At 36.9% G+C, this 12,270-nt stretch overlaps 1 pseudogene; it reads right to left on the bottom strand.

Annotated features, from left to right (window-relative positions):
- Positions 1-2,899: 2,899 nt before the first annotated feature.
- Positions 2,900-12,270, bottom strand: part of LOC110096257 — a 14,734-nt pseudogene continuing 5,363 nt past the window's right edge.

The following is a 12,270-nucleotide window of genomic DNA, read 5'->3' as shown; positions in this document are numbered from 1 at the left end:
TCTCACACTCTCTCAAGTTTGTTATTTCAAACTTAAAATTCTTGGTTCCTCACTCTCTTACCCCCGATAATTTTCCAATTTGGAGTACCCAAATTGCAAAATTATTCAAGGCAAATGGCTTCGGGGCTTTTCTGGATCCAAATCTTGGAGCGGAAAATCAAGATCCAAATCAAGATATTCCATCTTGGACGGTCACCGACCAAAATCTAGCAACGGCTATGTGTTCAACTATATCCCCGGAGGTTCTCCCATATGTGATTCATTTGGAATCAACGAACGAAATCTGGAAGACGCTGCACATCCGGTTCCAATCTTCTAACCGTTCTAAGGTAATCCAGCTCAAAAACGAGCTGCACAACATCTCCATGCAGTCTCGTACCATGACGCAATATCTTACCGAAGTCAAGAAGATTGTGGATCAAATATCGTCCGCGGGATCTTCCGTCGATCCGGAGGACGTCATAATCTACATCCTTAATGGGCTGCCACCGGCGTATCAATCATTCACCACCACCATCCGCACTTTGCAAAGCTCCATGACTCTTGATAATTTGTATTCGCTTCTCATGAGCGAAGAAATTCATATCAAATCCACGGCCCAGAAATTTCCGCTCGCTCAAGATACCCAATCTGCTCTGTTCTCGTCTCGGGGTCGAGGTCGAAGAGGACGGACTCGATCGAACAATACCGTGAACATGAATAACAAAGCATCTCAATCCGTGAGTGTTCAATGTCAAATCTGCAAAAAGAAGGGTCATGAGGCGGACACATGCTGGCATAGACTCAATGCCAACTACATTCCGAACCATCAACCGTCAAAGACTACCAATGCCCTCATTGCAAACAATGACGTATCATATGGTGTTGACTGGTACATTGATTCCGACGCCTCATCACATATGACGAACTCGACAGATCATCTTACAAATTACAACTCCTACTACGGTAACGACATGGTAACTATCGGGGACGGAAGGTCGGTACCAATAGCCCACACGGGATCGGGTATCCTTCCAACCCCGACCAGTAAGCTTCTTCTTTCTCGATTGTTGCACATTCCATCTCTTTCCTATAATCTTCTTTCTATATCTAATCTTGTAAAGGATAATAATATTTCCATTACCTTCGATGCTAATGATTTTGTTTTTAAGGATCCGAAGACCGATCAAATAATTCTCAGTGGTCCATGTCACAACGGGTTGTACAAGATTAACTCTACAAAAACACAGGTCAATTCCGCTGCTCTATCGACTACAAAACTCTCCGTCGACTGGCACAGAAGGCTTGGTCATCCCCATAGGCGTATTCTTCAGCAACTTTCGCGTCATCACCCGTCTATACATACTCCGTCTACTATTTTTACTTGTATTTCTTGTTTGTCTTGTAAGGGACACAAGTTTTCGTTTGAACGTTCTACTAGCACTACTAATTTTCCACTTGAAATCGTCCATTCGGATGTATGGGGACCCTCTCCGGTTCCCTCACATTTGGGTTACAACTATTATGTAATCTTTGTTGATGACTTTTCAAGATTTGTTTGGTTATTTCCGCTTCAATCTAAAAATGAAGTTACTAACATCTTTATTAATTTTACGCATTTTATTGAACGTCAAACAAATCGTAAACTTAAAATCATTCGCACAGACGGCGGTGGTGAGTTTGTTAATCATAAATTTCAATCTTTCACTAGAACGGCCGGTATCTTGCACCAAACTTCGTGTCCTTACACGCCTGAACAAAACGGACTAGCCGAACGAAAGCATCGTCATATCATTACTATGACTAGAACATTGCTTCATACAGCCGGCTTACCTATGTCTTTTTGGATGGAAGCCGCTCTTACGGCAGTATATCTTATTAACCGTACTCCTTCGATCACTACCAATAACATGTCCCCTCTTCAACGAATGTTCAATATTTTACCCTCATACGATCACCTTCGCGTGTTCGGATGCGAATGTTACTGTAATATCAAAATCTGCTCCAGGATCGTCCAGGACGATCTGGGATCGTCCTGGGACGATCAGTTGAGAATCTGCTCCAGAATTTGCCCAGATTTGTTCCAGGTGATTTTCTGTAAGCATCGTCCAGGCCGATCGAGGACTTCGCAGTGATCACTGACACCATCTCCATACCACTGTCAAAAGTTCTAATCCTATTGTTGAATTTTTAATTGTCCCCCTTTGAATATTTGAATTATGTATTCCGTACAACAAAAATCAGTTAGAATTTTTGTAATTCCTATTATATGGTAAATTATTATAATTAGAACATGTCTCATAGCGTTTCTCCTTTCATATTTTTCATGTAATTTTTTTTTTGTGTGTGATAGATTTTTATGCAACACTAAGGTTTTGTTTGGGCCGGCTTTCTTACTGCTTCTTAAAACAGTTTTTAGTACAAAATTTTAATTTGTTATACTAAAAAGTTGTTTTAAGAAGCAGTAAGAAAGACGTTCCAAACGAAACATTAAACATTAAACTCTCATTTTATCACTGTAAAATTTCTAGCACGTAATAAGAACAAATAAGCAAGCAATTGCATTGAGTTTAGAATTAACATGATGAGTAAATAATAGATGAATAATAAAATGTGCCATCTATAAACAAACAATAAAAGCAAATTTCATATGAAATGAATAATCCTTTATTGAAAAAAATCAACTGATCAGACTCAACATATATAGCAGTGCATTACACAAACAATGTATTCTCCATTTGATGAATTCAATAAAAAAAAATGAAAGAATTAAGCTATATATTGATGAAGAAAACAATCTAAATTGGTCGTGAAAATTTTTTAGTGTAGATGAGAAGAGCAAAAGCATGGTTGCTTCCATTTCCTCTCACATCCATAAAACTTTTTGGAGCTTTTCAGAAAAATTCGACCGTTGAAGTCATCAGTGAATGGATTCAAAGCTGTCACTTCTTAAATATTTGGTAGAGATCCTGGGAAGCTTAGCCAGGCCAACAAAGACTCCGATGATGGCGAGGGCGCCAGCGAGTGCAAAGGCTGGGATGTTGCCTTTGTCAAAGAGAGCATCCCAGGGACCAGCACTAAGGGCTATGATCACCTGCAAGTATAAATTTCAATTCTATTATGTATGTAAGAAATAATGATCCTATAAAGCTCCACAGCTTTGATCAAAGTGAAATCTGAAATGGTGATAATATATTTTGTCCATTTATATTATTTTTATTTTCTATATGCATGTATTTTGTCCATGTATAAAATTCTTAATAACACTGTCATTGCCAGGTCCCAAGTCTTGGATAAGAAAAGTGGAGGGTTACATTAAATAGTCGACAACCAGCTTAAAACTTATCGAATAATCATGATATGAATTATTTAATACATTGTGTTAATTCTAAGGCGTTTCCTGGAAGCGACGCGATGTATGGCCTGAATACAATGACAAGTGTGAATTTAATTTTTAACAAGGTACAATGGAGAAAAGGGATTCACATAGTGGGATAAAGGCTTGATGTTGTTGTTGTTGTTGAATTAGATATTTCCTAATTTCTAACAATTTATCTGACAATTAAAGATAAAATTAGACATATATCTCCAATCCAGCACATTCAAATTATTTTTTATACAATGTCATAAAAAGAATAAACTTTACCTCACTATTTTCTCAAATGTTATATCATAATCCTCTTACTTTATATGGCATTATACTCGGTTAAAAAGATTCACTAAATCTGACTAACTTACCTGAGGAACAACGATGGAGATGTTAAGAACACCGGTGACCAGTCCTGAAGAACATAACATAGGCAGTTTCAGTATTTGAAGCCTTAATTTTACGAACAAAAAGTAATGAATTTAAAAAGATGAAACCAAGAAAACCTTGTTGCGTGCCTCCTTCATCTGCAGCAAGCTGTGCAGCACAGGCAAAAGGAATACTATATAGAATCTGCAGCAAAAATTTATGTATATGTTGTTAGAAACAATACAAGACAAGGAATTGAAAAAAAGATAGAGAAGAGATGAGCAAAGAATGATATTAACAGCTTGAGGAAATCCGAGAATTGTGAAGATAGCCAATGCTCCAATTTTGATACCCTCATCCCCATTACCCACAGAGCTGAGTTTAGAATGGTAGCCATTTGTGGAAATGACACTAAGGGCAGTTACTGCAGCCATGGCTAAGAACAGGGTGAAGTTGCCTATAACCCACACAATTCTTGATGTAAATTTGCGGCACATAGGCTCAAGGAGCATTGAACTGATTCCAAGAATAATCTAATCATTGGAAACAATATTTATTAGATGCTGAGAATAATAAGCTTTAAAGTACTTAGAGATGAAAGGTGATAAAAAACTGTATTCTGTTACCGAATTCAGTAGCAAACCAAATGCACCTTGTTGAACGCCCCTGGTGTAAGCACCAATTTCTTGTTTTGTTCCACTTGGACTACCATGGTAGATCTCCCGACCCATCCAGTCAGTGTTGTAAAGGATGAAAGGGAACCAGGCCAGCTGCATTTAATATTATCTGAGATAGTAAGAAACTGAAGATAATATTTGAGACGAGAAAAAGCTGCAAAAAAAATAAAGAATGAAGAAACATACCCAGGTGAGACTTGTCACAAGAAGAACGTAAGGCATTCCACTAGGTAAGCTTTTGAAGGCTTTCAACAAAGATAAAAACCCAGAATTTTCCCGGAATGCGTTGGAATCTAACTCGGAGAGCGTAGCTTCTTTTGCACAGATGAGAGTTACCGTCAAACAAATTGCAAGGAATGCCTGCATTTAGAAAGAAGCTCAGGAGCATATTTATTTTTGCCTCATCCAAACAAACAGATAAAACTGAATCCGCAACTCAAATAAAAATACATTCCATCTAATTCTTCATTTATCATTATCAATGTTAGGTTTTGAAACACTATTATGCATGAATAGATTTCGAACTTTTTTTTTCTTTTTTATTATTGAGCGAGAGTGTACTGAAGTTCTATGAAGGATAGTTGAGCCATTTTTTTAATGCACCAAAATTACAGGGTTATTATGGAACAAGTTCTCCCTCGCCTCCTGTGAACATCGGCTTACTTAGGCTGAATCATAAAAATTTTGATATCCTTTTTTTTTTTTGTTGTGATTATTCTATTTTGCAACTACATTATAATCCAATATGCTTGCTCCAGAGTAGATGCTTTTATAATATAAAGTTTAGTGCACTTTTTTCCTAACAGACCATCAACAATTATTCCATGCATAACTTAAGCATTCTAAACATTAGTTCTAAAACCAATCAAGCTTACCACCGCAACCAAAAAAGCACCCTTCAAATTTGCACAGGCTTCGCAACAAGAATTTGTCATCAAGAAAGGGAGCCACCTGGTAAAAATCCATTTTTGAAGTTCTCCAAAAAAAAAAAATTCAAAGCTTGCAACAATAGTGATTGCCATGAACAACACAAGTTCTTCAAAAAGTTTTAATATCGAACTTACTTGTGCCAAGCTCCACTAGCCCCAGAAGAATAGCCTAGAATGTTTCCCACGGCCATCCAAAAGGCATATATGATATTTCCTGTGCTGCACCCATGTTTGCCTGTCACAGGAAAATGACAATGATGGATTCATAATCAGCAAAATTGATGCCTTGATCATGTGATCTATAGTGACAATAGAATCTGAAAGCTGGAACTTACCAGATAGATCAGCCATCATTGCTCGAGCTGGTCCCTGTAATTAGGATTCAAAAGAAAAACCAATGTTACTCTTCAAGTGGGTAATATTTCATAATTTTTCTGATACAGCACTGCACTCCAATTCAGGGGCGGAACCAGCCTTAGTTTTCAAGGGGCTAAGTTGCAAATTTATAAAAAAATAAAAATATATATAAGGGTGCAAAAATAATTTATTTTGCACATAATCATTTTTCACAGACTTGTTTGCTAGTGTTAGAAAAGTATAATATATTTGGATAAAAATAGCAGGTGGCCAAGCGGTTTTTTTATTTTTGGAGGGCCAAATTGCATGAAAAAAAGGTCAGCTGGGGGCAAAAAATAAAATTCAAGGGGGCAGATTATAAATAACCCTGATTATGCTAAGAGTTCTAATTTTTTTAAGGGGGTATTGCCCCACTCACCACTACAGAGTTCCGCCCTTGCTCCAATTGTAGAGAAGAATTTCTTACATTAAGTAGTAAGCCTTCGAAATCCAGAACAAATAATTAAAGAAAGGCATTATGCAAACTCACCTGGACTGCATTGTTAGAGAAATCCAGCACCCAAAAGCCAACCACATAGATAATAGCAGCTTTCCAACGAGGGCCGATGTAGGTACTGTTCAAATGGGTGTCATGTACTCAAAGTCATTTCTTGTTGGAATCAAAACAGTTTTTTTTTTTTAAATATAAATATATACCTGCAGCTTTCCTTTGTATCACCCAATGCTGCTCCAATATCTGATGAGTACCCAATCACTAACACCTGCAAGAATCAAATTCAAATTATAATGTTTTGAGGCAACAAACAAAAGAAATTTAAAAGAGAGAGAAGAAATATCACTCACAGATAAGCAGATAATGATGCAACCTGTAAGAATGAATGGCCTTCTCCTGCCAAAACTAGAATTGCATCTATCACTCAAAAAACCAACAGTAGGTCCGACCTAAATTAACAAAGAAGAAGAGCACATTAAATTAAATCCACAGAAACAAAAGGAAAGAAGAATGAGTTTCGAATACTTACAACAAGCCCGGCAACGGGACCGCAAAGCCACATGATAGAAGCCAGCGCATGAGAAAGCCCAAGAGTCTGCATCAATTATGGCCATCATAATAATAATAAGATTACAATAAAAACTAAATCTCATTTTTCATTGAAAAATATGTTTTCGGTTCAAAATTTGGTTTTGAAGTATCGGCCAAAACCTGTAAGAAGCCCAAAAACAAATCGGCTTCTTTTGAGACCTGGCCGAAGCTGATCAAAATTTCTGGTTTCCGATCATCTCAAACGGTTTCCATGATTTTCATTTTAAACATCTCGAAGAGATAAGGGAGGAACTATCTAAACAATCAAAAAGTCACTCGAAATCATCGAATCCCCTCCAAAATTCTTATGATTTCAAAAGTTAACCAAAAAAAAAAAAATTTAAAACAAAATATTTTTTTTTTTCAGCTGGAATGCCACGATCGCCAAAAATAAGAATGAAAAATGAGTTAATTGAGTCAGATTGAGAAGAATGTCATCTCTAACCCCCTAATGGATCATGACTGTTAAAGGCTTAAAGCAAATTGGTATCTATTTGCTGTTCAGCACTCCCAAGCTCTTAAGGCCTACTTCAAAATTCCTCAACTTCTATCAGCATACCATTCATCTTCTTTGTAATATTTGATTTTTTTTAATTAAAACATGATAAAGCAAGATAAAATTTAATAAATAAAGATTGTGAAATGCATCAAAATCAATGAAATTGAATATTCCTCGGTTCAACCCGTGGTTACTAAATGACAGAACAGAGCAAATTGGGAAAAAAAAAAGGCAACTTCTTTCTTCAGATAGAATCACCATTTCCAATTTCCACTCAAATCTCAATCTTAAACATGATCAGAAAGGCATCTAACCTGGACATAAGGAGTTAGGAGAGAAAGCTGGAGAGCCCAACCATACTGAATGCCTCCGGCGACGGTGCAACAAAATATGAGACGAACCAAGCTTATATCCGGTTGTCCCCGAACCTGCACTACCATTTCTGACCCCATTTTCTTTTCTACTTCTAATATCCAATGTTAAACCTAATTTCCAAGTCTCAGCCCTCTATTGCCGCCGGAGATGAAGACGAAGGTGGCGGCCGGAGCTCAGATGAAATAGACGAGACCGACCTTCTTCCTTTATAGCCTTCGCAAATCGCAATTCCCTCTTTGCTTCGCGGTATGATGTGCCCGAAATGGAGCAAACTTCCTTGATAAACGCGAAGAGGAGGTAAGCGAGTGTGGGCTGGGCGATGTCCAGGTAGGTGGAGTGCGCTAAGAAGTGAGGATCAGTAACACGTTGTCGTTAGGTTTGTTTTTTGAGAAGGGATTTTGGCGGGATGATAAGGGAGTGCAGTCACCGTTATTTCTAGTTACCGACAAGCACGGGACTTTTAGTGTATATAATATGATGGAACAACTTGGCGGTTATGATGACCGGATCGATTGTTATACGTCGTTTCAGCGAGTTGCATGTACACTTGTACTTGCTGCTTTGGGTATATTTTTAGCGCTTTGGATAAGCGTTTTAATTTCTAAAAATGGTAATCTTATCGCAACCTATGTGATTTTAATAAATTTACAGCCGATTTTCTTTGAAATGGGAACTAGAATTTTAATTAATTAATAAAACTCAAATCTATTGTTTAAAGTGGTGGTGAAATAGTGCAAATTTGATGATTGGAGCGGAGGGAATGCATCTATATGTCGTGTCATGGAAAAGTACCCTTCAAATTTAAGAAAAAATTTTATAAGATGACAATAAGTACTGTAATATTTTATGACACAGAACATTGGTCATTAAAATAGAAGCATAAAAGTAACTTAATGTTGCAGAGATTAGGATGCTCAGTGGGATGAGTGGTTTTACACTTAGAGACAGAATGTGAAACAAATATATACGTGAAAATGATTGAGTAGCTCCAATAGTATATAAGATTAGAGAGAGATGTATTAGATGGTTTGGTCTTCTGATGACCCAATTATGAGATTAAAGGTAGAAATTATATGATTTTTTTATAGTTAATTTAGAATTTGACTCTTAATAAGACACAACGAAGAAAGAAAAAAGATTATAATTGATGTCACATAGTAATATAAAGACTTGATGTTATTATTATTGTATTAATATATTATCTTTATTCAATCAAATTAATAATTTAAATTTCATTTTAATTAAAGTTAAATATTGGTATCTAATTTGAAACTTTTTTTTATTCTTGAAACGTCTCAAAAAATTATCTTGATAGGGCACGAATCTTGATGCATATATGAATTTAAAATCATTAAAATTAAATTCTAGACTATCCCAACTCCAATTTCAGTAAACTTATAATCAAATTGAACAACTCAATGAGACGAACCCAAAGTCACTAAAATTGGTTCAATCTGAGCCCAAATAAAGGGGCCGAGACATATTTGAAAGGTTCAAAGCATTAAATGAATGACTAAATGATCTCTAATTATAGCATGTTCATAAATGAATGTAGTGGCTCGATGAGACAAATCCAACGAGCCAAAAATAATTTAATTCTTACATCATTAAGACACTTAAATGTTTAACAAATGCTTCATGAACGAGAGAATCAATATGAGTCATCCAATGGAACACTCGGAATTGATCCAGATCTTCTCCATATTTATGGGGGCATGTCACTCTCAAAATCTATAGATAAACCACATCTTCTCACATGAAGGAGGACTTAGACTATTGGGGTTGGGACCTTTAAAGCATCTTGGAGCTCCACCCCAGCACCACTACAGGCAAACATCACCACAAGGGAACTGCTGTTGGACCTCTACCTAACCATCTATGCCAGACCTCCGTCTAGCAACCATCGTCAGACCTTTGTCGCTTATCAACTACAATCTCTTAAACCACCATCGCCAGTCGACTACGATCCCTCTAACCACAATTGTCAGTCGACTATGGTCCCTCCAACATCTACGGTCCTTCCGACCTCCATTCCCCGTTGATAGGGGTGTCAATATTCGACATGACATGAAAATTCGACCCGAACCTGCTTACCTGAAAATTTCGGGATGGAGTGAACCCATTTGGAAAATGAGTTGGGTTCGGGTTTCAAATTCTGGCCCGATCATAAATTCATGTGAGGTTCGGGCCGGTCAATCGAAAAATCAAAATCAACCTAGAACTAACTCGACCCTCCCCACGTTTGCATCATGACCACGCCAATGTTTGCATCACATCCCTTCCCCCGTGCTCACACCGCGTCCTAGCCTCTGTGTTTGAACCGTGCCTCTCTCTTACGCTCTCCCCTACATCCTGTACTCACCCTAGTATCATGCGCTCACCTACCTCGCCCCCCATGCTCACTTGCCTTGGCCAAGCTCGCACTCGCAACCTTGTACATGCATTTGCGGCTTGCTTGCTTCACCCCGATGGCCTACTCTCGTGCCCTACTCTCATCCTCAGGTTAGCAGGTCAAGTCAATCCAAAAAGTCGGCGAGTTGGGTCCGAGTCTAAAATTCTGACATATTTGCCTAGTCGGGTCAGAGCAGTTGGAAGCGTGTTAGTTTCGGGTTCAACCTGAACTCGATTTAAAAACCATTTTGGCACCTCTGTTTGCTTACTACGGTCCCTATGACCTTCATCGCCCGTCGACTATGATCCCTGCGACCTTCGTCGCTTGTCGACTACAGTCCACTGTTGTCCACCGACTACAATCCTACCGACCAAATGAACAGGTCGTCATTCTCTTATCACTGGATTCTTCCAACTCCCACAATATAATGTGCTCTATATGATGTATATTTTCTATATTGAGCCAATGCCTTCTCGCCGTGGAATGACATAAATTGTAATCAATTACAAGCACTAGTATAATCATTTTAACTGGAATAGACATCGTGGTTTTTTTTTTCCTTTTAGGATTTTCAGCGTAAAAATATTGATCTCTTATGACTCTTGCACCTCTCTTTTTTATCTGTTTGTGTGGTAGATCTTCGTATAAAATTTAGACATTAAACTTTACATCTCTCTGTCGCAGCGAATGTTCTAGGATTCATCATTTTTTAAAATAAGATTGATGTTTTTTAAACATATTTAAAAGTATTTTGTAGTATTTTAAGTAAATGTTGGATAGTATTACACCTAATAATATTTCAAGTTAATTATGATAATTTTAATATATTTTTTTCCTTGTGGGAGAATCCTCTAAAATGCTCTTTTTTTTCTTTTTTTTTTTTAATAACAGATTATTTGGTTAGATGTTTTTAAAATATATATTTAAATATACAGTAATTCGAATATATATTATATAACAAACAAATGCATCCTAATGTTCCGTATAATTTTTTTTGTCATTAATACTTCTTTTGATTAAAGTTTTTTAACTAAGAAGCAAATATAAAAAAGCTTATTAAATAGTAGAAAAATAAAATGACCTAAAAAAATATTTTTATAGAAGCTTTCCATCTAAAAAAACCACCAAAAAATAAAATTTTCATTTCTAAACAGAAAAGAAAAAAAAAAAAACGCGGAAACTAACTAGGCTTAAATGCACGGAAAAGTATCCCGTTGATTTATCATCCTACGAGCCGGCTGGGCAAAGCCTAGGTCCCTGGTTCGAATCCCTTGGCAAGCAGTGAAAGCCTTAAGTGTTGGCCCGTGTAAATTGGTGTGGGTTGCATGCTAGGTCGATCGGGATTTACACTAGCCTAAAGACAGTGCTTCATCGTTACAAAAAAAAAAAAAAAAAAATTATCACCCTAAAAGACGAACTTAAATTTTGACATGACAATAGTAACAATGGGTTCACGCAACGGTCATGTAAATTTGAAACTTTATAATAATTATTATTTTTAGTAAAGTGAGGAGATAGTTGAGAATTTCAACACTTATAAAAATTTCTTATATTACATTTTGGATTATATGGACAAGTTATAGTCAAATTGAATGCCTCCATTAAAAGAACCCATCGACATAAAAAATGATCAAAATCAAGTTCAAATGAGCTTAAACAAAGCAATTGTTTATAGATAGAATATTTTGAGTATTAATTAGAAAATCAAATGGTCACCAAAGTTTGCATGCCTATAGTCAAATTGGGTGTTCAGGCGAGAAAAATCCAACGAGCCCAATATCGTTTAATTCCTACATTGTTAAGACACTTAAATACAAAAGAAATTATTTTGGATAAAAGGGAACACTCAGATTTTAATAAAATGTCTTGGATTTTTTGTTACATTTATAGATAATGTTACTCTAAAAATTAGAAATAAATATCAAATTCATACATTAAAAGAGTTGAAGCTTAGACATTAACTAGAAATTTGAGAGAGTTATATTGTTAAACCATCATCATCCAACCACCTTCATACCTCAAGCCTCATCATTTGAACACTACCATTTAACCACTATCACCCAATTAGGGGTGTAAATATTTGACACGACACGAAAAATCGACCCGGACCCGACCCGGAAAATCCGGGTTGAACCCGACCCGATTTTAAAACGGGTCGGGTTCGGGTTCCAGAAATCGACCCGTTTAAAAAACGGGTCGGGTTCGGGTTGACCCGGCGGGTTGCCGGGTCAACCCGCCAACC

This window comes from Dendrobium catenatum, unplaced genomic scaffold (genome assembly GCF_001605985.2).
Source record: "Dendrobium catenatum unplaced genomic scaffold, ASM160598v2 original_scaffold_209899, whole genome shotgun sequence".
NCBI lineage: Eukaryota > Viridiplantae > Streptophyta > Magnoliopsida > Asparagales > Orchidaceae > Dendrobium > Dendrobium catenatum.
Note: the sequence above shows the minus strand (reverse complement) of the source record. Positions and strands in the feature narration are given on the sequence as shown.